This window comes from Bos taurus, chromosome 9 (assembly GCF_002263795.3).
Source record: "Bos taurus isolate L1 Dominette 01449 registration number 42190680 breed Hereford chromosome 9, ARS-UCD2.0, whole genome shotgun sequence".
In the NCBI taxonomy this organism is placed as follows: domain Eukaryota; kingdom Metazoa; phylum Chordata; class Mammalia; order Artiodactyla; family Bovidae; genus Bos; species Bos taurus.
Window position 1 is genome coordinate 54,584,484 of NC_037336.1, and position 24,944 is coordinate 54,609,427.

General features: G+C 38.0%; 1 long non-coding RNA gene across 3 annotated transcripts; it reads left to right on the forward strand.

The window, feature by feature from the left end:
• Window positions 1-1,669: 1,669 nt before the first annotated feature.
• Window positions 1,670-24,923, forward strand: LOC112448132 (uncharacterized). Of its 3 annotated transcripts, none has more exons than XR_003036528.2 (3): window positions 1,670-1,789; window positions 9,240-9,391; window positions 24,484-24,923. It is a non-coding gene; the product is annotated as an uncharacterized lncRNA (long non-coding RNA). The 3 variants fall into 3 exon arrangements; XR_009495815.1 differs by having other exon boundaries at window positions 24,509-24,923; XR_009495816.1 differs by lacking the exon at window positions 24,484-24,923 and adding an exon at window positions 11,456-11,614.
• The last annotated feature ends 21 nt before the right edge of the window (window positions 24,924-24,944 follow it).

Here is a 24,944-nt window from a genome sequence, read left to right on the forward strand (position 1 = left end):
ACACTAGAATACAAATCATTCAAGATCTCTAGATCAAAACCTGAGAGACAATTCAAAAAGTCATTTATTTTGAATTGAACTAGTCTTACAGTAGTAAATTAGGATCTAGAGCTTTTACACAGTAAATTTTGTATTCATTGCATTTTTTATTTTTGAGATTTCCTCTGTATGTCTGTGTATATATTTTAAATATTATAAAACAGACACATGAAGAGTAGCATATCATGATACAGAAAATAGTAGTATTTTTAAAAAATGAGTAAGAAGTTTAAATAAGGGATCTTAAATCTTTGTAGGCCAATTTTGCTATTTCTCCAGGCTACCTGGGGCTTAAGAATAAGGACATGTGAACAGGGAATGAGCTTATTCACCTGAAAATGCCAGCAAGGTGAATAGTTCAAGAAAACTATAATACAGCATTTTGATGTATTTGGAACCAAGATCAATAAAGAACTTTTTAAGTGTTTCACTAGAGGCATTAATGAGACTGTTATCATTGAGTAGTTTCTCTTGCTAAGTCCCAAAGTGCTAATAACATAATAATATAGAATGAAATCCTAATAGAACAATAATTTCAGTCAGCATCCCAGAATAGAAACTAATTTTATTATATGTGCTGTGGGGTCAATTGTGTAAATGTTCCCAAAAATCAAGCAGTTGTTTGCATTAGTGTTACTAGAATTCCAGGAGCCTTCAAAGGAAAGCAAATGCCAATTCATTAAAACAGCTCCAGCCATAATTCCACTTGACTGACCCCTTCACCTTTCTCAAAGCTTTGCTCAAACTTCATCCTTTCATTGAGGCCCATATGACAAATATATACTACTATGTCCCCTACACTTCCAGTCACATAACCCCTTATATTCTGATACTCATTTTCTTGCTCTACTATCCACCCCACACCCATATCACTCTAAGACTGAGCTTTTCAGAAAATGACTTCTCTTAACTGTTGAGTCTTTCAGCGTATTAACTATGGCACTAGAACATATTAATGAGATGACTGTTTTTACAGGCTAGTGAGAGAGTCTGCAAGGAGATCCAACCAGTCCATTCTGAAGGAGATCAGCCCTGGGATTTCTTTGGAAGGGATGATGCTAAGGCTGAAACTCCAGTACTTTGGCCACCTCATGTGAAGAGTTGACTCATTGGAAAAGACTGATGCTGGGAGGGAATGGGGGCAGGAGAAGGGGATGACAGAGGATGAGATGGCTGGATGGCATCACTGACTCGATGGATGTGAGTCTGAGTGAACTCCGGGAGTTGGTGATGAACAGAGAAGCCTGGCGTGCTGCGATTCATGGGGTCACAGAGTCGGACATGACTGAGCAACTGAACTGAACTGAACTGAGAGAGTTTATTCTTAGGTGCATTGATATGGAGACCAAGGCCCTCAAGGAGGAGAAAGGGACATTTTTTTCCCCCTATATTCTTTCATCTTAGTCATCTAAGGCATTTTTATTTTCTTAAGCTCTGAGTTGTTATGGTAGGAATCTATTTCACCTAAGACTAACTTTCACTAAGCCCAAAGCTAATGATTACACCAGGGCTTCTCTGGTGGACCAGATGATAAAGAATCCGCCTGCCATGCAGGAGACCATGGTTCAATCGCTGGGTGGGGAAGATCCCCTGGAGAACGGAATGGTGACACACTCTAGAGTTCCTGCCTATAGAATCCCATGGACAAAGGGCCCTGGCAGGCAAGGTCCATGGTGTCACAAAGAATCAGACACCACTGACCGACTAACACAAAATGATTACAGAACAAAACAACTCATCTTTCTCAAGGGTATGTTTTTCTTTAAGCTCTGTATTGATGATTATATAACAACAAGGTACCTTGCTCCAGGATATGTTTCTCCTTAATAGGAACTTTCTGACTAACACTGCTATCTTAAGATGTAAGTTGTGGGAGTGAATCTGGTAAGACCTTTTTATTTTCAGTAACGAATTGAAAAAGTACATAAGGCCTTGATAAGAAGAGCAAGTGGGGCACTCTCTGCCCCCTTCTGACATCTAATTTCAGAAGCTTTTTCTATCCATTTTTAACTGTAATAAAACATTTATCGCATGAAGCTCTGAGAGTTACTGAAGCCGAATCTCTGGTCCAGAAGCAAAATTCTCTCCTTCAGAGATCAACAATCCATCGCTGTTTATTGCAAGCTATCATTTCAATTTAGTGCAGTTGCTTAGTTGTGTCTGATTCTTTGGGACCCCATGGACTGCAGAACATCAGGCCTTCCTGTCCATCACCAACCCTTGGAGTTTACTCAGACTCATGTACATTGAGTCAGTGATGCCATCCAACCATCACATGCTCTGTCATCCCCTTCTCCTCCTGCCCTCTATCTCCCAGCATCAGGGTTATTCAAATGAGTCAGTTTTCACATCAGGTGGCCAAAGTATTGGAGTTTCAGCTTCAGCACTGGTCCTTCCAATGAATATTCAGGACTGATTTCCTTCAGGATGGACTGGTTCGATCTCCTTACTGTCCAAGGGACTCTCAAGAGTCTTCTCCAACACCACAGTTCAAAAGCATCCATTCTTCGGCGCTCAGCTTTCTTCACCGTCCAACTCTCACATCCATACATGACTACTGGAAAAACCATGGCTTTGACTAGATGGACCTTTGTTGGCAAAGTAATGTCTCTGCTTTTTAATATGCTGTCTAGGTTGGTCATAACTTTTCTTCCAAGGAGTAAGTGTCTTTTAATTTCATGGCTGTAGTCACCATCTGCAGTGATTTTGGAGCCCAAAAAATAAAGTCTGATGCTGTTACCACTGTTTCCCCATCTATTTCCCATGAAGTGATGGGACCGGATGCCATGATCTTCATTTTCTGAATGTTGAGCTTTAAGTCAACTTTTTCACTCTCCTCTTTCACTTTCATCAAGAGGCTTTTTAGTTCCTCTTCACTTTCTGCCATAAGGGTGGTTTCATCTGCATATCTGAGGTTATTGACATTTCCCCTGGCCATCTTGATTCCAGCTTGTGCTTCAACCAGCCCAGCATTTCTCATGATGTACTCTGCATAAAAGTTAAATAAGCAGGGTGACAATACACAGCCTTGACATACTCCTTTCCTGATTTGGAGCCAGTCTGTTGTTCCATATCTAGTTCTAATTGTTGGTTCCTGATCTGCATACAGATTTCTCAGGAGGCAGGTCAGGTGGTCCAGTATTCCCATTTCTTTCAGAATTTTCCACAGTTTGTTGTAATCCACACAGTCAAAGGCTTTGGTGTAGTCAATAAGCAGAAGTAGATGTTTTTCTGGAACTCTCTTGCTTTTTCTATGATACAGAGGATGTTGGTAATTTGATCTCTGGTTCCCCTGCCTTTTCTAAATCTGCTTGAACATCTGCAAGTTCATGGTTCACATACTGTTGAAGCCTGACTTGGAGAATTTTAAGTATTACTTTGCTAGCATGTGAGATGAGTGCAACTGTTGGTAGTTTGAGCATTCTTTGGCATTGCCTTTCTTTGGGATTAGAATAAAAACTGACCTTTTCCAGTCCTATAGCTACTTGTCAGCTGTCCAAATTTGCTGACATTGAGTTCAGCACCTTCACAGCATCATCTTTTAGGATTTGAAATAGCTCAACTGGAATTCCATCACCTCCACTGTTTTGTTGGTAGTGATTCTTCCTAAGGCCCACTTGACTTCACATTCCAGGATGTCTGGCTCTAGGTGAGTGATCACATTATTGTGATTATCTGCGTCGTGAAGATCTTTTTTGTGTAGTTTTTCTGTGTATTCTTGCCACCTCTTCTCAATATCTTCTACTTCTGTTAGGTCCATACCATTTCTGTCCTTTATTCTGCTCATCTTTGCATGATAATGTCCCTTGGCATCTCTAATTTTCTTGAAGAGATTTCTAGTCTTTCCCATTCTATTGTTTTCCTATACTTCTTTGAATTGAACATTGAGGAATGCTTTCTTATCTTTCCTTGCTATTTAAGATACATGGGTCATGGTGGAAAGTTCTGACAAAATATGGTCAACTGGACAAGGGAATGGCAGACCACTTAAGTATTCTTGCCTTGAGAACCTCATGAACAGTATGAAAAGGCAAAAAGATAGGACACTGAAAGATGAACTCCCCAGGTCAGTAGGTACACAAAATGTTACTGGAGATCAGTGGAGAAATAGATCCAGAAAGAATGAAGAGATGGAGCCAAAGCAAAAACAATTACACCCAGTTGTGGATGTATGGGTGATGGAAGCAAGGTCTGATGCTGTAAATAGCAATATTGCATAGGAACCTGGAATGTTAGGTCCATGAATCAAGGCATATTGGAAGTGGTCAATTAGGAGATGGCAAGAGTGAACATCAACATTCTAGGAATCAGCAAACTAAAATGGACTGGAATGGGTGAATTTAATTCAGGTGACAATTATATCTACTACTGTGGGCAAGAATGCCTTAGAAGTATGGAGTAGCCATCGTTGTCAACAAAAGAGTCTGAAATGCAGTATTTGGAATCAAGCTCAAAAATGACAGTGTTCTTTGTTTGTTTCCAAGACAAACCATTCAATGTCACAGTAATCCAAGTCTATGCCCTGACCAATAATGCTGAAGAAGCTGGAGTTGAATGATTCTATGAAGACCTACAAGACCTTCTAGAACTAATACCCAAAACAGATGTCCTTTTCATTATAGGGGACTGGGATGCAAAAGTAGAAAGTCAAGAAACAACTGGAGAAACAGGCAAATTTGGCCTTGGAGTACAGAATAAAGCGGGACAAAGGCTATTAGAGTTATGCCAAAAGAATGCACTGGTCATAGCAAACACCCTCTTCCAAAAACACAAGAGAAGACTCTACACATGGTCATCATCAGATGGTCAATACCAAAATCAGATTGGTTATCTACTTTGCAGCTGAAGATGGAGAAGCTCTATAGAGTCAGCAAAAATAAGACCAGGAACTGACTGTGGCTCAGATCATGAACTCCTTATTGCCAAATTCAGACTTAAATTGAAGAAAGAAGGGAAAACTACTGGATCATTCAGTTTTTATCTAAATCAAATCCCTTACGACTATACAGTGGAAGTAACAAATAGATTCAAGGGATTAGATCTGATAGACAGAGTGCCTGAAGAACTATAGATGAAGGTTTGTGACATTGTACAGCAGGCAGTGATCAAGACCATTCCCAAGAAAAAGAAATGCAAAAAGGCAAAATGGTTGTCTGAGGAGGGTTTACAAACAGTTATGAAAAGAAGAGAAGTGAATGGCAAAGGGGAAAAGGAAAGATATACCCATTTGAAGCTATCACTAGGACCAAGATATCTCTAACAAGTTCTTCACCTAATTCAGTCTTCTCCTACTGAAACTTTAACATGGTCTTCTAACACCATTAGTGACTTCCATGATTATAACATATCTAAGAAGCTAGTTTCATTTTAGATGCCACATTGAGAAACATTAATTGCAAAATGTATACTTATTAAAAAATTTCTAAATATAGGAAAAAACTTATTAGCAGAGAAAACACAACTTCCCTGTTTTGTGACCCAGAGTCATTTATTATAAACATCTTCTGTGTCCCCTTGTACTAGCTCTTTGGTTCCAGTTATCCTCTGATAGCTGATTTTATATTGTGATTTTTTAACATAACATTATAGCACAAATACTTCCTAAACTGTCATGATGGTTTTCAACATTTTCATTTTTGATGGCAGCATATTTTTGCATGAAATAAAAATGCTCTACTTTTCTCCCCCATTTTCTTATTTTGGTTTGTAGTTTGCCTGGAGTGGTCTAGGTCTGCAATCATTTTTTGTTCTATTCCTAGGGTTATAACTATATTTCTGATAATTTTTGTAACTTCCAAGGGTCAGTCAAGGGAGAAAAAGTGTTTATGTTTATTCCTTGCCTTTCAGGCAAATCTATGTTTTAATTTCTTGCCAAAGTCTATAAAAGTGTCATTTATCTTATCCTCTTGCTGTAGATGTGTTTTTGAAAATTCAATATTTTTCAATATTTTTGACAGAAATTCAGATAAAGAATATTCTACTCTGTCCTCTTACTGTATTTTAAAGATAATAAATTACTTTTAGATATTCTAAAATATTTTTATATTATTATTCATAATTGCTTTCTCTTTCTCTGTAGTGCAAATTAACATTGTCTCACGCCACGCTTGTTGAAATATATCCCATAATTGTTACAATCCCCAGTGATGTTTCAAACACCTTTCTATATACTACTGATTTACATGAAATCTTTCATTAATTTGTTATATGACTACAACTCAGTTTATTATTTAGGTATTATGTCTCATGTTTTAGTATAAAACTATGAATGTGACAGGGTTAAATATTTTATAGGATTCAAGACAGCCTGTTTAAAGACAGCAAACCTTCCTCAATCTCCTTTTAGTTTTGTAGGATAACTGGCCCTATATTTTTAGTGTAATTACAAATTTACAAAACTCATCATACTTTCCCTCAGAGTGCTGGTAACAAGAAACATGCAGATAAAACTATCCAGAAGATGCTTCCATAGAAATGCTTAACATGGCCCAGTTAAGAAGTATCCATTCCATTTGTATATGACCTGTTTATTCAACAGTGTCATATTAACAGTGCAATTACATTGGCTTGGATGATTCATGGACAAATTAAAGCACTGAATAAAGCATTATTGTAGTCATTACACTTCATTGTAAGTGAACATTTTCACAGCATTATATAAGTGTTATGCAACATAAAGTTAATAGGGAAATGGTATTAACCATGCTTGCGCTTTGTTACTATTTACATATACAGGTTTCCATTGGTGTTTTGAGTGGTGAAATGAGTATAATGTATTATGGAAACCATTACTACAGAGTAATAATTTCTCATCCTGTGTTCAGGATTCATGCCCAATCCCCCAGTTCACTAATTTAGAATGAATTTAATTTCTGGCACTTTCCAACTCTAGTCTGTCCAGTCATTTTAGAATAAACATTACAGTTCAGTTCAGTTGCTCAGTCGTGTCCGACTCTTGCGACCCCATGGACTACAGCATGCCAAGCTTCCCTGTCCATCAACAACTCCTGGAGCTTGCTCAAACTCATGTCCATTGATTCAGTGATGCCATCCAGCCATCACGTCATCTGTCGTCCCCTTTCCTCTTGCCTTCAATCTTTCCCAGCATCAGGGTCTTTTCCAAGGAGTCAATTCTTTGCATCAGGTGGCCAAAGTATTGGAGTTTCAGCTTCAGCATCAGTCCTTCCAATGAATATTCAAAACTGATTTCCTTTTATGATGGACTGGTTGGATGTCTTTGCTGTCCAAGAGACTCTCAAGAGTTTTTTTCCAACACCACAGTTCAGAAGCATCAATTCTTTGGTGCTCAGCTTTCTTTATAGTCCAACTCTCACATCCATACATGACCACTGGAAAAATCATAGCTTTGACTAGATGGACCTTTTCTGGCAAAGTAATGTCTCTGCTTTTTAACATGCTGTCTAGGTTGGTCATAGCTTTTCTTCCAAGGAGCAAGCGTCTTTTAATTTCATGGCTGCAGTCACCATCTGCAGTGATTTTGGAGCCCAAGAAAATAAAGTCTGTCACTGTTTCCATTGTTTTCCCATCTATTTGCCATGAAGTGATGGAACTGGATGCCATGATCTTTGTCTTTTGAACGTTGAGTTTTAAGCCAGCTTTTTCCTTCTCCTCTTTCACTTTCATCAAGAGGCTCTTTAGTTCTTTGCTTTCTGCCATAGGGTGATATCATCTGCATATCTGAGGTTATTTATATTTCTCCCAGCAATCTTGATTCCAGCTTGTGCTTCATCCAGCCCAGCATTTTGCAAGATGAACTCTGCATATATGCCAGAGGTAAAGTTTTGATCAAATTTATGTTATTATCAGAATTGCTCTTAATTAACAGACAATGTATATCTATGGTATATATATGTCTACATGACAGACATCCTGCTTACTTCCTATTTAGTGTCCACTTACTGACCACTGCAGCTCTGACATTCTTTGGTTATACCTTGAGTGACCTAGATTAAGGATGCTTGGTAGCAATAATATATTAGGCTGACAAGAACAGCATGCAATGACATTTATTAGTTTTAAGATATTACACATTTCCAATTTTCTGAACCATGGTTAAATATCTGTTATCAGTAATACTTTTACTAAAGCTATCTTAAGATGTATTAAAACTTTAATAAACATATATATATATTCAGAAAAATTACATATTTCTTTAGTTATCTAGGTAAGAAATTGCTGAAGATGCTAATATATAAAGAGCAATGGCCAACCACATAGAGAAGCTCTCATTTTAATCGACTAGCGCTTTTCATTAACTGATAGTATGTATTATTTTGTTTTTAGTTTCCTAAAATGAACATAAATTCTAATAGAAATCAGGATGCCTGGTCAATTAATATTCTTTTAGCATAAGAAGAAATATGCCATACTTTCTTGCTTTTTAAGACCAGAACATGAAGATTCAGGATAGCCAAGTTGAAGACTTGCTTTTTAATTTTTTAAAGCTGTTTTTCCTTACCAATAGCCCACTCCAGTATTTTTGTTTGGAGAATTCCATGGACAGAGGAGCCTGGTGGGCTACAGTCCATGGGGTTGCAAACAGCCAGACATGACTGAATGACTAACACATTCACTTTTCAAATATGTAGAGTTAAATCCAAGAATGGTTGGAAAGAGCATAAGGTTACTAGATAAATGCATTTGTGGTAAGATGTAGTGCTTTTTTCAAATACTGATGTTTAATCTTTATATATGCAATTATAATTGTATTTAGTATATATCTATGTGATACAGTCAAAAATAAAATTTATGGGATGCAAAATTTCACATTTTTCTTTTTTTTGGTTTGATTTGGTTTTTAATCTCACAGAAGCAATCTGTAACTCCTTGAGAGACAGGCCAAGTGGCTGTGAGCTATATCAGATGGTAATTCTCAGAAAACTACTAGACAAAAGTGGCATTCATTTCCTCTCTCCTCCTCAAGAATTTAAAGTGTCAGTTTTTAAACACAAATATATAGCCATATCTTACTTTACTGTGTTTCACAGATACTGTGTTTTTTTTTTTGTTTGTTTGTTTGTTTTTAACAAATTGAAGTTTTGTAGCAACTCTGAGCTGATCAAGTCTGTTGGCATCATTTTTCCAACAGCATTTGCTCACTTCCTGTCTCTGTGTCACATTTTGGTAATTCCTGCAATACTTCAAACTTTCTCATTTTGTTATATTTATTATTACCTTAGACCAAAACACAGTCTAGAGCCACGCCCTAACTCTCTTCAATTCTGTGAAGATAAGAGAGGTGAAGTAACTGCAGAAGAAAATTCTGAAGCTCACAGAAACTCACTCATGACGTTTAAGGAAAGAAGGTGTCTCCAAAACATCAAAATGCAAGGTAAAGCAGCAAATGCTGGCATAGACTCTGCAGCAAGTTATCCAGAGATTCATGCAGGTATCTAACCCAAGAATATAATGGTATCACTGTTTCCATCATTTACTCATCTATTTGCCATGAAATGATGGGATGGGATGCCATGACCTTAGTTTTTTGAATGTTGAGTTTTAGACCAGCTTTTTCACTCTCCTCTTTCACTTTCATCAAGAGGCTCTCTAGTTCCTCTTCTCCTTTTGTCATAAGGGTGGTGTCATCTGCATATCTGAGGTCATTGATATTTCTCCCAGCAATCTTGATTCCAGCTTGTGCTTCATACAGCCTAGCATTTCCCATGATGTACTCTGCTTATAAGTTAAGTAAGCAGGGTGACAATATACAGCCTTGACATACTCCTTTCCCAATTTGGAACCAGTCTGCAGACGCATGTCCCCTTCTAACTGTTGCTTCTTGGCCTGCATACAGGTTTCTAGGAGGCACGTAAGGTGGTCTGGTATTGCCATCTCTTTAAAAATTTTCCACAATTTGTTGTGATCCACACAGTCAAGGGCTTTATCATAGTCAATGAAGCAGAAATAGATGTTTTTCTGTAATACTTTTGCTTTTCCTATGATCCAACGGATGTTGGCAATTTGAGCTCTGGTTCCTCTGCTTTTTCTAAATTCAGCTTGAACATCTGGCAGTTCATAATTCATATACTGTTGAAGTCTACCTTGGAGAATTTTGAGCATTACTTTACTAGCATGTGAGAGGAGTACTATTTTGCGGTAGTTTGAACATTTTTGGAATTCCCCTTCTTTGGGACTGGAATGAAAACTGATTTTTTCCAGTCCTGTGGCCAGTGCTGAGCTTTCCAAATTTGCCGGCATATTGAGTGCAGCACTTTCATGGCATCATCTTTTAGGATTTGAAATACCTCAACTGGAATTCCAGCACCTACTAGCTTTGTTTGTAGTGATGCTTCCTAAGGCCCAGTATCTTGCACTCCAGGATTTCTGGCTCTAGGTGAGTAATCACACCATCGTGGTTATCTGGGTCATTAAGATCTTTTTTGTAGCATTCTTCTGAGTATTCTTGCCACTTCTTCTTAATATCTTCTGCTTCTGTTAGGTCCATACTGTTTCTGTCCTTTCTTGTGGCCATTCTTGCATGAACTTTTCCTGTGATACCACTAATTTTCTTGAAGATATCTCTAGTCTTTCCCATTCTATTTTTTCCTCTATTTCTGTCCATTGTTCACTTAGGAAGTCTTTCTTATCTCTCCTTGTTATTCTTTGGAACTCTGCATCAAATGGGTATATCTTTCCTTTTCTCCTTTGCCTTTCACTTCTTTTCTCAGCTCTTTGTAAGGCCTTATCAAACAACCATTTTGCCTTTTTGCATTTGTTTTTCTTGGGGATAGTTTTGTACAATGTTACAAAGCTCCATCCATAGTTCTTCAGACACTTGTATATGAGGTCTAATCCTTATAGGCTATAGTTGCCACAGGTAGTAATTCCTTTGATATATCTGGGCGATATTAATGGAAAACTTCTTGGAAAGAATTCACCATTTTAGATGCTAGTAAAAACATTCCTGATTCATGGGAACAGGTCAAAATAAGAATATTAACAGGAGTTTGGAAAAAAAGTGATTTCAACTCTCCCAGATGACTTTGAGGGGTTCTAGACTTCAACTGAGAAAGTAACTGAAGCTGTGGGAGAGATAGTAAAAGAGCTAGAAGTAGAATAGGAACCTGAAGATATTTCTGAATTGCTACAATCTCAAGTTTTACTTGAATATGAATGAAGATTTTCTCTTATGAGTGAGAAAAAAAAAAGTGGTTTCTTGAGATGACTCTGCTCCTGGTAAAGATGTTGTGATGATTGTTGAAATGACAAGAAATAATTTAGAATATTACATAAACCTAGTTGACAAGGCCATGGCAGGGGTTGAGTGGATGACTCCTCTGAAATACATTCTAGTGTGGGTAAAATGCTATCAAATAGCACTTCAAGCTACAGAGAAGTCCTTCATGAAAGGAAAAGGTGATCACTGTGGCAAACTTCATTGCTGTCTTATTTTAAGAAATTGCCACACCACTCCAACCTTCAGCAACCGCCATGATCATTCAGCAGCCATCAACACTGAGGCAAGACCTAGACCTTCCACCGACAAAAATACCACTACTTACTGAAGGCTCATGTGATGGTTAGCATTTTTTAGCAATAAAGGATTTTCAAATTATGGTCTGTACATTTTTTAGACACAATGCTGTTGCACACTTAACAGACCACAGTCTAGTGTACACATAACTTTTACACACATAGGGAAACTTAAAAAATTGTGGGAAACTTAATGAAAAGGTTCACCACTATATTTGCTTTATTGTAGTGGTTGAGAGTTGGACCTGCAATCTCTCTGAGGTACACCTATAATGATCATTACATTTTAGATAATATCCTGGATTTATTCTTATTTTGAAGTAAATTGTACTTGTAATATGTTATCCATTCAGATAACTGTATAGCCCTGTTATAATGGCTGTTTTCAAAAGGACAATAGTTATCACATGTTGGCATGAATGTAAATAAAGGGAACACTTATACATGGTTGATGGGAATAACACAGTATGCTGGTCCTTCAAAAAATTAAAAATTGAATTACAATGTAATAAAGTTGTCCAACTCTTGGATATATTTCGCTGAAAGATAATGAAATCAGTATCTTGAAGAGAAGTCTGCATATCCATGCTCATTGCAGCATTATTCACAATAGCTAAAATACAGAAACACCTTAAATGTCCTTCGATTGATGGATGGATAAAGAAACTGATACACATACACGATTGTGCATGCACGAGCACACACACACACACACACACACACACACACACACACACACAGGAATATTCCTCAATCACAAAAAGAAGGGAATCCTGTCATCTGCAACAACGTGGGTAGGCCCAAAGGGCATTATATTAATTGAAATAAGCTAGATAGAGAAAAAACAAATGCTATACGGTACCATTTATATGTAGAATCTGAAAAAAGAAACAAATGATTTTATAGAAACAGATAATACAATGGTGGCTGCAAGGGCCTGGGGGGAGAGACCAAATATAACACACTTTAAGTTACAAAGTTAATTATTTCTGAAGATCTTATATTCATATCATGACTATAGTTAATAATACAGTATTATACAGCCTTTGGTTTTTCCAGTGGTCATGTATGGATGTGAGAGTTGGACTGTGAAGAAAGCTGAGCACTGAAGAATTGATGCTTTTGAACTGTGGTGTTGGACAAGACTCCTGAAAGTCCCTTGGACTGCAAGGAGATCCAGTCAGTCCATTCTGAAGGAGATCAGCCCTGGGTGTTCTTTGGAAGGAATGATGTTAAGCTGAAACTCCAGTACTTTGGCTACCTCATGCAAAGAGTTGACTCATTGGAAAAGACTCTGATGCTGGGAGGGATTGAGGCAAGAGGAGAAGGGGACAACAGAGGATGAGATGGCTGGATGGCATCACCGACTTGATGGACATGAGTTTGAGTGAACTCCGGGAGTTGGTGATGGACAGGGAGGCCTGACGTGCTGTGATTCATGGGGTCGCAAAGAGTCAGACACGACTGAGCGACTGAACTGAACTGAACTGAACTGATACAGCCTTGTCTAACTCACTGAAACTAAGCCATGCCGTGTGGGGCCAGCCAAGATGGCTGGGTCATGGTGGAGAGGACTGACTGAATGTGGTCCACTGGAGAAGGGAATGGCAAGCCACTTCAGTACTCTTGCCATAAGAACCCCATGAACCAGGCAAACAAGGCAACGAGGTCTGAAAATGCAAAAAGATAGGACACTGAAAGATGAACTCCCCAGGTTGGTAGGTGCCCAATATGCAACTGGAGATCAGTGGAGAAATAACTCCAGAAAGAATGAAGGGATGGAGTCAAAGTAAAAACAACACCCAGTTGTGGATGTGACTGATGATAGAAGCAACATTCAATGCTGTAAAGAGCAATATTGCATAGGAACCTGGAATGTTAAGTCCATGAATCAAGGCAAATTGGAAGTGGTCAAACAGGAGATGGCAAGAGTGAACATCAACATTCTAGGAATCAGTGAACTAAAATGGACTGGAATGCATGAATTTAATTCATAGATGACCATTATATCTACTACTCTAGGCAGAAAGCCCTTAGAAGAAATGGAGTAGCCATCATAGTCAACAAAAGAGTCTGAAATGCAGTACTTGGATGCAATCTCCATAATGACAGGATGATCTCTGTTCATTTCCAAGGCAAACCATTCAATATCACGGTTTTGGTTTCAATATCAAGTCTATGCCCTACCCGGTAGCACTGAAGAAGCTGAAGTTGAATGGTTCTATGAAGACCTACAAGACCTTTTAGAACTAACACCCAAATAGATGTCCTTTTCATTATAGAGGACTGGAATGCAGAAGTAGGAAGTCAAGAAACACCTGGAGTAACAGGCAAATTTGGCCTTGGAGTACGGAATGAAGCAGGGCGAAGGCTAATAGAGTTTTGCCAAGAGAATGCACTGGTCATAACAAACACCCTCTTCCAAAAACACAAGAGAAGACTACACATGGACATTACTAGATGGCCAACACTGAAATCAGACTGATTATATTCTTTGGGCCAAAGATGGAGAAGCTCTATACAGTCAGCAAAATCAAGACCAGGAGCTGACTGTGGCTCAGATCATGAACTCCTTATTGCCAAATTTAGACTCAAATTGAAGAAAGTGGGGAAAACCATTAGACCATTCAGGTATGAACTAAATCAAATCACTTATGATTATACAGAGGAAGTGAGAAATAGATTTATGGGACTAGAACTGATAGACAGAGTGCCTGATGAACTATGGATGGAGGTTCATGACATTGTACAGGAGACAGGGAGCAAGACCATTTCCAAGAAAAAGAAATGCAAAAAAGCAAAATGGCTGTCCGAGGAGGTCTTACAAATAGCTGTGAAAAGAAGAGAAGTTTAAAGCAAAGGAGAAAATGAAAGATATACCCATTTGGATGCAGAGTTCTAGAGAATAGCTAGGAGAGATAAGAAAGCCTTTCTCCATGATCAATGCAAAGAAATAGAGGAAAACAATAGAATGGGAAAGACTAGAGATCTCCTCAAGAAAATTAGAGATACCAAGGGAATATTTCATGCAAATGTGGGCATAATAAAGGACAGAAATGATATGGACCTAATAGAAGCAGAAGATATTAAGAAAAGGTGGCAAGAATACACAGAACTGTACAAAAAAGATCTTCACAATCCAGATAATCATGTTGGTATGATCACTCACTGAAAGCCAGACACCCTAGAACGCAAAGTCAAGTAGGCCTTCAGTTCAGTTCAGTTCAGTCACTCAGTCGTGTCCAACTCTGTGACCCCATGAGTCACAGCACGCCAGGCCTCCCTGTCCATCACCAACTCCCGGAGTTCACTCAGACTCATGTCCATCGAGTCAGTGATGCCATCCAGCCATCTCATCCTCTCATCCCCTTCTCCTCCTGCCCCCTCCTGCCTCCTCCCTCCTAGCATGAGTCTTTTACAATGAGCCAACTCTTCACATGAGGTGGCCAAAGTACTGGAGTTTCAGCTTTAGCATCATTCCTTCCAAAGAAATCCCAGGGCTGATCTCCTTCAGAATAGACTGGCTGGATCTCCTTGCAGTCCAAGGGACTTTCAGGAGTCTTCTCCAACTCCACAGTTCAAAAGCATCAATTCTTCAGCGCTCAGCTTTCTTCACAGTCCAACTCTCACATCCATACATGACCACTGGAAAAACCATAGCCTTGACTAGACGGACCTTTGTTGGCAAAGTCATGTCTCTGCTTTTGAATATGCTATCTAGGTTGGTCATAACTTTCCTTCCAAGGAGTAAGCATCTTTTAATATCTTGGTTGCAGTCACCATCTTAGGAAGCATTAATATGAACAAAGCTAGTGGAGGTGATCAAATTCCAGTTGAGCTATTTCAAAACCTAAAAGATGATGCTGTGAAAGTGCTGCACTCAATATGCCAGCAAATTTGGAAAACTCAGCAGTGGCCACAGGACTGGCCATTGGACTTTCATTCCAATCCCAAAGAAAGGTAATGCCAAAGAATGCTCAAACTACCACACAATTGCACTCATCTCAAATGCTAGCAAAGTAATGTTCAAAATTCTCCAAGCCAGGCTTCAGCAATACATGAACTGTGAACTTCCACACATTCAAGCTGGCTTTAGAAAAGGCAGAGGAACCAGAGATCAAATTGCTAACATCCTTTGGATCATCGAAAAGGCAAGAGAGTTCCAGAAAAATATCTATTTCTGCTCTATTTACTATGCCAAAGCGTTTGACTGTGTGGATCACAATAAACAGGAAAATTCTGAAAGAGATGGGAATTCCAGACCAGCTGACATGCCTCTTGAGAAACCTGTATGCAGGTCAGGAAGCAACAGTTAGAACTTACGTGGAACAACAGGCTGTTTCCAAATAGGAAAAGGAGTACATCAATGCTGTATATTGTCACCCTGGTTATTTAACTTATATACAGAATACATCATGAGTAATGCTGGGCTGGATGAAGCACAAGCTGGAATCAAGATTCCCAGGAGAAATATCAACAACCTCAGACATGTGGATAAAACCATCCTTTTGGCAGAAAGTGAAGAAGAACTAAAGAGCCTCTTGATGAAAGTGAGAGGAGAGTGAAAAAGTTGGTTTAAAGCTCAACATTGAGAAAACTAAGATCATAGCATCCAGCGCCATCACTTCATGGCAAATAGGTGGGGAAATGGTGGCTGACTTTATTTTTTGGGCTCCAAAATCACTGCAGATGGTGATTTCAGCCATGAAATTAAAAGACACGTACTCATTGGAAGGAAAGTTATGGCCAACCTAGATAGCATATTAAAAAGCAGAGACATTACTTTGTCAACAAAGGTCCATCTAGTCAAGGCTATGGTTTTCCAGTAGTCATGTGTGGTTGTGAGATTTGGACTATAAAGAAAGCTGAGTACCAAAGAACTGATGCTTTTGAACTGTGGTGTTGGAGAAGATTCTTGTGGGTTCCTTGGACTGAAAGGAGATCCAACCAGTCCATCCTAAAGGAGATCAGTCCTGGGTGTTTATCGGAAGGACTGATGTTGAAGCTGAAACTCCAATACTTTGGCCACCCGATGTGAAGAGCTGACTTGTGTGGAAAGACCCTGATGCTGGGAAAGATGAGGGCAGAAAGAGAAGGGGATGACAGAGGATGAAATGGTTGGATGGCATCACTGACTCAATGGACATGAGTTTGGGTAAACTCCAGGAGTTGGTGATGGGCAGGGAGGCCTGGCATTCTGCGGTTCATGGGGTCATAAAGAGTTGGATACGACGAGCGACTGAACTGAACTGAACTGAAAAGTATTATATACTTGACATTTACTTAGAGTAGATGTTAAGCATTCTCCCTACAAAAGAAAAAGAATTAACTTTATGAGGGGTAATTGCACTAATTATCTTGATCTGGTAATCATCCCACTATGTATATACAGATATGAATTTGAGCAAACTCTGGGAGATATTGAAAAACAGGGAGTCCTGGTGTGCTGTAATCCACGAAGTCTCAAATTTGGACACGATCTAGCATCGTCATCGTCTAAAGAATCCCTTTATGGGAATTCCCTGGTGATTCAGTAGTTAGAACTTGGCTCTTTCACTGCAGAGGGCCCTGGTTGGATCCCACTAACTGTGGGGAGCAGCCAGGGGGAAAAAAAGAGAGAGAGAGGCAGTCTCTTTCACTTTAAGATTCCACTCTCTAGTAAGCCAGTGCTAGCCATAAAGGAAGTGGTTTGGAGAGTCGCCTGTGGAGAGGACATCCCGGCATTCCTCAGATTCTCTTGTCCCCCAATTTTAGAAGCTTGGCTCTACTCGATGTCTTTTCCCTTATCAAGGGTTCACCCTATCATATAGCCTAGTGGTTATAAATGGTGGACTCTTGAGTCTCCTAACCTTTAGCAGCTTCCTGGTGCCCCCACCTCTCTGTGCCTCAGTTTCTTCATCTGTAAAATGGGGGTGTTAATACCTACATTACCCACTCTATAGGGTTGCTGTGGGGATTAAGTAAAGTAAGAACAACACTGTATGTATATAAAATCATTATATTGTATACTTTAATATGTAAAATTATATTTGTAAGTTATTTCTCAATAAAGTTGGAAAATAGGTACATATATACAATAAATGCATACATATTTATTTACAATATAAGTATTTATTTAGAGATATATAATCATATAAATTTTGTGTATATATGTACTTTATTATATGTGCTTCTGTACATATATGATAGATGGGATATATGCTTATGTGTATTTATACCATATATACAAAATGTACATAAGCACACATAATGTACATAATATATTCTTCGAAAAAGGATCGAGTTTTTCACAGGAAATCGGATAGGACCTACAGAAGCACAGGTTTCTGCCATGAATCCTTTCAGATGTGTTAAAGGTAGTAGCTATTTTGGGCTTCTTCTTAGGGGTAGTCAGAAAGAAGGAATGGTTGAAGTCTGGGGTGTCAGAAATGTCCTGAATCATACTTTGTTTTGGCTCTTTTTTCATTCAGAAATTCTTTCCTTGGAACTTTCCGTTAGTGTCTGCTTTGAAACAATGATAGCTACACTCAGGGAGAAGTTGCTGTAATGTCTTTTGCTGAAGTTGGAACATGTTTGTGTTCACCTTCCGTTAACAAGATCCTCCTGTAGGCACTACTGTATCAGCACCAAAGCATCAGGGTAACTTCATCATCTTGGTTTCACTTTTACAGACCTGGGACACAGCACTTGCTTATGAATGAAGATATACATTTAGAAGGCCATTTTTCCTTTTATGTCAACGATTTGATGCTTTGTTTTACATATATTAAAAATATTTATACAGTCCTGATGAACTTTTAAAAATAGATACAAATATAGGAAAATTCTGTGTTCTCCTAAATTAAGAAGCTATAGGGTTTATGTTACTTAACAAAATTCTGATATAAAATGTATTTTCTATAAAATAATAGCATTTCTTTACTTGACTGTTTTTAATAAAAACGAATAAGGCTTATAAAAGTCTTTCAAATTAGTGTAACAAATTCTTCTGACTTCTAGTTTTGAGATGCCAATTGTTTTATTTCTTTACTTCCCGTGATTATTCAAATCCTATTGAAATGAAAAAGGGAATGCTAAAACATTTTTAAAAATTATTAATGTCCATTGTTTGTAAAGATGTGAGTATATGCTGCCTTGAAAAATGTTAGTGGATACGTAAATGTAAATTATGTCCACTAAAAAAAAAATTTAAAAATATGTGTAAAAATTAAAGGATAATCAAAATATGGAAATATGTTTTTCCAAGATGTTTACTTATAATTACTTACAATAATTTAAAAAATTATATGCAGATGAGAATGCTCAGATTGATCAAATAATCTATACCTTAAATGTGCATTAATTTGCTTTAACAATACACAAATGAAGATGATAATAAACATCAGCCATTTAAATATTTTAAGTGTATGCATTCAGTTAAATAAGAACTTAAATGTATGTGCTGCGTGTCCATGTGTGTTTCTATGTCTGAAGATACATGCCAGAATTAAGTTGTTTTAGCAGTTTGAGGGACAAATTATAGAGTAGGCTTATAAGAAATTTTAAACTTTCTAAACCTATTTTCAACAAATAAACCTATATTACTTTTATGAGAAGCTAATTGTTTCCATTTTAAAATATAGATATATAAATCATTTAGTATTAGTTATTATGCATTTACTCATTTAATTTATTCATATTTATTACAGATTTCCCTTGCCTGTTTGAGGCCTTACCACAGAAGGTCATAGGATCAAGAAGTGAGACAGTGATAAGGATAAATTCAAAGACTAAGGGTTAGGTGAGGTCATTGTGCAAGGGAGATTTGTAGAGATTAGTTGTGGTCAAAAAGGGCAAAGATGGAGCTTATTGCTTTCCATAAATAGTTTTTAGAAGTTATTTTATTGATTTATTCTTTAGTCTTCTGTGAATTCTTTAGCCGTATCAGAAGTACTTAAATTCAGTGCTGAAATAGACTGAAGGCTTGGGTCATTCACAGGGTTGCAGGGTTCTGACCTACCAAGTAAGAGAGTGCAGAAGGGCAGAGAAGGTTCATTTTCTTGTTAGTTTCCCTGGAGTGCAGCTGCTCTGAAGTCTTTGGTTTCTAGATCTTTAGGATGAATTCCTTAATGGCTCTCTGGGTACCAAACAGCCCTCCCTAGTGTATATCAAACCAATTCTCTAATGGCTCTAATAAGGTATTTTTGTAACTACATAACACATGACAACTCAGGGCTATCCTTTCCACTAAATTTTTCTGGCAGGACAATTAAAAGGCCAGCTGACCTTGTTATCTGACATCTTATCATCTGGGATGGTGAAAAATGCAACTCTTAACAGGCAATCTGAATTTGAACATGATTCCATCACTTTCTTGTTCTGAAACCTTGAGCAGATCATCACTTTTTTGAGCCTTATGTGTCTTCTCGATAAAATGAAGATAACAATAGTATTACCTCAATGAAGTATTTTGGAGATTAAAATGAGATAGTATATGTAGAAAACTTAGTACACATTCAATAAATGGTCAATGGCCTATGTTCTCTAAAAGGCTACAAAAATCAAAGTAAATATTTAAACTTAAATTTTCATATATTTTCAATAGTATAGTTTAATATCAAAACAATAATTGTATTCTTAAATTTATATAGTCTCTCTATGAAAATTCTCTTATGGCAGCTACTCTATGGGGTAATTTGTCCAAATAAATTTCCATGATCAATACCATGAAGGTGTGATTTTTAATGAACAATGATAGAACATCCTTAATTGTTTATTTTTTGTTTTCAATTGTATAACACTATTATACAGGTTATTATTTATACTGCATAAGAAAGTATAATTATCTTATATGAAGTCATTATATTACTATCAGGAAGTGTTTTAATTGTGTAATTAAACTAAATTTGCTAAAACATCTACAGTATATTAGACAGTCCTGCCATTAGAGAAATATTGCCTGAGAAATACAGTGGATTAATACATTAAGAAACTGACCTGTTGCCATTAAGATGTATTAGAAAAACACATCCAAATGAATCACACAGAATTATTCCAAATAAAAACTAAACAGACAATATCATCCTTCCTCAGTCCTAAATGTGCTTCATAGTGTTGGCCACAATTCTGTATTTTTTGTTCTTTATGACACTATATATTTGTTCTTTTTATTTTTACAATCCTTCTTTTTCACTCATTCTTTTTCCTTCTCCTCCCTTTGCACATTGTGTTTTCCTCAATTCTAGCCCCTTGTAACTTTGTTCTTTTATTTCTACTTGCTTTCTTTGCAAGATGATTCTGTCTTTGAGATGCTATGTTTATGTTTCCCTAATTATTCTCTCCTCTAACTTTGAATCCCAATTTCTATAACTTTCTTGACCATATATTAGTACTAGCTACCATGTTACCCCAAACTCATTGTCTGAATCCACATTTTTCACCCACTCCCACAAATTAGTTCCTATCTTCTGTGAAGGTCTCTAATTTTGCCAATGATATTTTCTAGTAAATTCTAGCCCATGCACTAGTAACTCCTTAGGAACCACTGAGGCTTAAGCTGTAAATAATGACACCTCTTACAGGAATTTACTCAGACTGTGCTCCTGCTCTTCCACTTGGCCATTTATTGTCTCCTATCATCTCTTTTTTCCTTTATGTAAGTACTATATTGGTGGTGGTTTTCAGACTTACTTTAATTTGGTAAATGTTATAAATAATATACTTGATACATAATAAGGGCTCAAAAAATGTCAGATGCTTAGAATTTTATTGTAGCTCTTCTCTTGTGTACTAGTTCTCACTTCACCTCTTACTCACCTCTCCCGACTTCTGCATTTGCATATTTTATGTGTTCCCTACATCTAAAACTCTAGTCCGTGTTCAGTATTCCCACCAACTTTGCCTTGGTGTAATATAAGTTGCATTGTTTGGACTAGCAATAAAGAGATACCTTGACTGTTCCAAGTTCCTAATCTCGAAAACGTGTAGAACATTTTAACTTTGTCTAGTAAGTTACTGCTAAATATGTATTTACACTTAAGTTTATCATCTTTGCATAAAATTTGAAGGAATTATTTTTTAAAGATAGAAATTATGTCAACAGTATAATTGCTGTTGATGGACATAAAGAGTACTGCATACTTTAGGAACAGAGTGTGAAATTGGAATTGCTGTGAGTGCATGTGTGATAAAGACGACATGGGCACTCTCACAACTTCTCAAGTGATGAGGCCCCAGTGGTTACTTCAGTTCAGTTCAGTTGCTCAGTCATGTCCAATTCTTTGCAATCCCATAGACTGCAGCAGGCCAGGCCTCCCTGTCCATCACCAACTCTCAGAATTTTCTCAAACTCATGTCCATTGAGTCAGTGATGCCATCCAATCATCTCATCCTCTGTCATTCCCTTCTCCTCCCACCTTCAATTTTTCCCAGCATCAGGGTCTTTTCCAGAGAGTCAGTTCTTCACAGCAGGTGGCCAAAGTATTGGAGTTTCAGCTTCAACATCAAGCCCTCCAATGAATATTCAGGACTGATTCTCTTCAGGATGGACTGGTTGGATCTCCTGACAGTCCAAGGGACTCTCAAGAGTCTTCTCCAACACCACAGTTCAAAACCATCAATTCTTCAGTGCTCAGCTTTCTTTATAGTCCAACTCTCACATCCATACATGACCACTGGAAAAACCATAGCTTTGACTAGATGGATATTTGTTGGCAAAGTCTCTGCTTTTTAATATGCTGTCTAGGTTGGTCATAACTTCTTCCAAGGAGCAAGCATCTTTCAATTTCATGATTGCAATCACTATATTCAGTGATTTTTGGAGCCCAGAGAAAAACAAAGTCTGTCACTGTTTCCATTGTTTCCTCATCTATTTGCCATGAAATGATGGGGCTGGATGCCACGATCTTAGTTTTCTGAATGTTGAGCTTTAAGCCAACTTTCTCACTCTCCTCTTTCACTTTCATCAAGAGGCTCTTTAATTCTTCTTCATTTTCTGCCATAAGGGTGGTGTCATTTGCATATCTGAGGTTATTGATATTTCTCCCAGCAATTTTGATTCCAGCTTGTGCTTCATCCAGCCCAGAGTGTCTCATGATGTACTCTGCATATAAGTTAAATAAGCAGGATGACAATATACAGCCTTGACGTACTCCTTTCCCGATTTGGAACCAGTCTGTTATTCCATGTCCAGTTCTAATTGTTGCTTCCTGACCTGGATATAGGTTTCTCAAGAGGCAGGTCAGGTGGTCAGGTATTCCCATCTCTTTCAGAATTTTCCACGGTTTGTTGTTGTCCACACAATCAAAGGCTTTGACATAGTCAATAAAGCGAAGTAGATATTTTTCTGGAACTCTCTTGCTTTTTTGATGATCCAGTGAATGTTGGCAATTTGATCTCTGGTTCCTCTGCCTTTTCTAAATCCAGCTTAAACATCTGGAAGTTCACAGTTCACGTACTTTTGAAGTCTGGCTTGGAAGATTTTGAGCACTACTTTACTAGCATGTGAGATGAGTGCAATTGTGCTGTAGTTCAAGCATTCTTTGGCATTGCCTTTCTTTGGGGTTGTAATGAAAACGGACCTTTTCCAGTCCTGTGACCTCTGCTGAGTTTTCCAAATTTGCTGGCACATTGAGTGCAGCACTTTCACAGCATCATCTTTTAGGATTTGAAATAGCTCAACTGGAATTTCATCACCTCCACTAGCTTTGTTCGTAGTGATGCTTCCTAAGGCCCACTTGACTTCCCTTGGCAGGATGTCTGACTCTAGGTGAGTGATCATATCATAAAAGTGATTATCTGGGTTGTGAAGATCTTTTTTTGTATAGTTCTTCTGTGTATTCATGCCACCTCTTCTTAATATCTTCTGTCTCTTTTAGGTCCATACCATTTCTGTCCTTTATTGTGCCCATCTTTGCATGAAATATTCCCTTGGTATCTCTAATTTTCTTGAAGAGAACTCTAGTCTCTCCCATTCTATTGTTTTCCTCTATTCGTTGCACTGATCACTGAGGAGGGTTTTTTATCTCTCCTCACTTACTCCTTGGAAGGAAAGTTATGACCAACATAGATAGCATATTAAAAAGCAGAGACATTACTTTGTCAACAAAGGTCAATCTAGTCAAGGCTATGGTTTTTCCAGTGGTCATGTATCCATGTGAGATTTGGACTATAACAAAGCTGATCACCGAAGAACTGATGCTTTTGAACTGTGGTGTTGGAGAAGACTCTTGAGAGTCCCTTGGACTGCAAAGAGATCCATCCAGTCCATCCTAAAGGAGATGAGTCCTGGATGTTCATTGGAAGGACTGATGTTGAAGCTGAAACTCCAATACTTTGGCCACCTGATGTGAAGAGCTGATTCATTTGAAAGGACCCCGATTCTGGGAAAGATTGAGGGCAGGAGGAGAAGGGAACAACAGAGGATGAGATGGTGGGATGGCATCACCGACTCAATGAACATTGTTTGGTGGACTTCAGGAGTTGGTGACGGACAGGGAGGCCTGGCATGCTGCCATTCATCGGGTCGCAAAGAGTCGGATATGACTGAGCAACTGAAGTGAACTGAACTGAACTTGCTATTCTTTGGAACTCTGCATTCAATTGGGTATATCTTTCCTTTTCTCCTTTGCCTTTTGCCTCTCTTCTATTCACTGCTATTTGTAAGTCTACTTTGGCTTTCTTTTATTGCCAACTGGGCTAATTCTACACTTGATGGGTAGAGTTAAAAGATTAATTATATGGGGAACATGGATGAATTACATAGAATTCTGCCCCAGGACTTATCACTGATTTTTAACAAAATACATTTTAGGTTGGATACCTTGTTGATCATATATATGTATTTATATTAAGTTGAAAAGAAATTGATATAAACTAGAAACATATTGGTTTTCACTTGTGGAAATGGTTTATGGGATTATTTGTGGAAGTCAATTATATATTTCAGGGCCTAGTATTCACACACTTGTGCAGTCCCTTCCCATTATATTTCATTTAGCTCCTGACCTGCTTTATCTGAGAGAAGGCAGAAGAATTGAAGGTGTACCTGTCAAAGACTAAAGCCTTAAGAAGGCAGAGCAGGCTATATTTTGTGCTCTGGGTTACACTGGACAACATGTAAAAAGTCTGACTGCCATGAGGCTACCTTACAACATACTGGGAGGAGGTCATTCTGCTCAACTGGAGAAACCATGAATAACCAAGAATAACCAAAGACCCTGGACAGCAGCCTCAGTTGAGTTCCCAGTTGGCAGCCTGTGCTAACTCTCCAGAAATGTGAGAGAGGCCATCAAAGAAGTGGATTATTCAGCTCCAGGAAAGCCACCCTGCTGATGCCATATGGAACACAGATGAGCTGTCATGCTCAAATTGCAGAATTGAGAGCAAATAAAGGTTGTTGTCTTAGTCACGAAGTTTTGAGGAAACCTGTCACA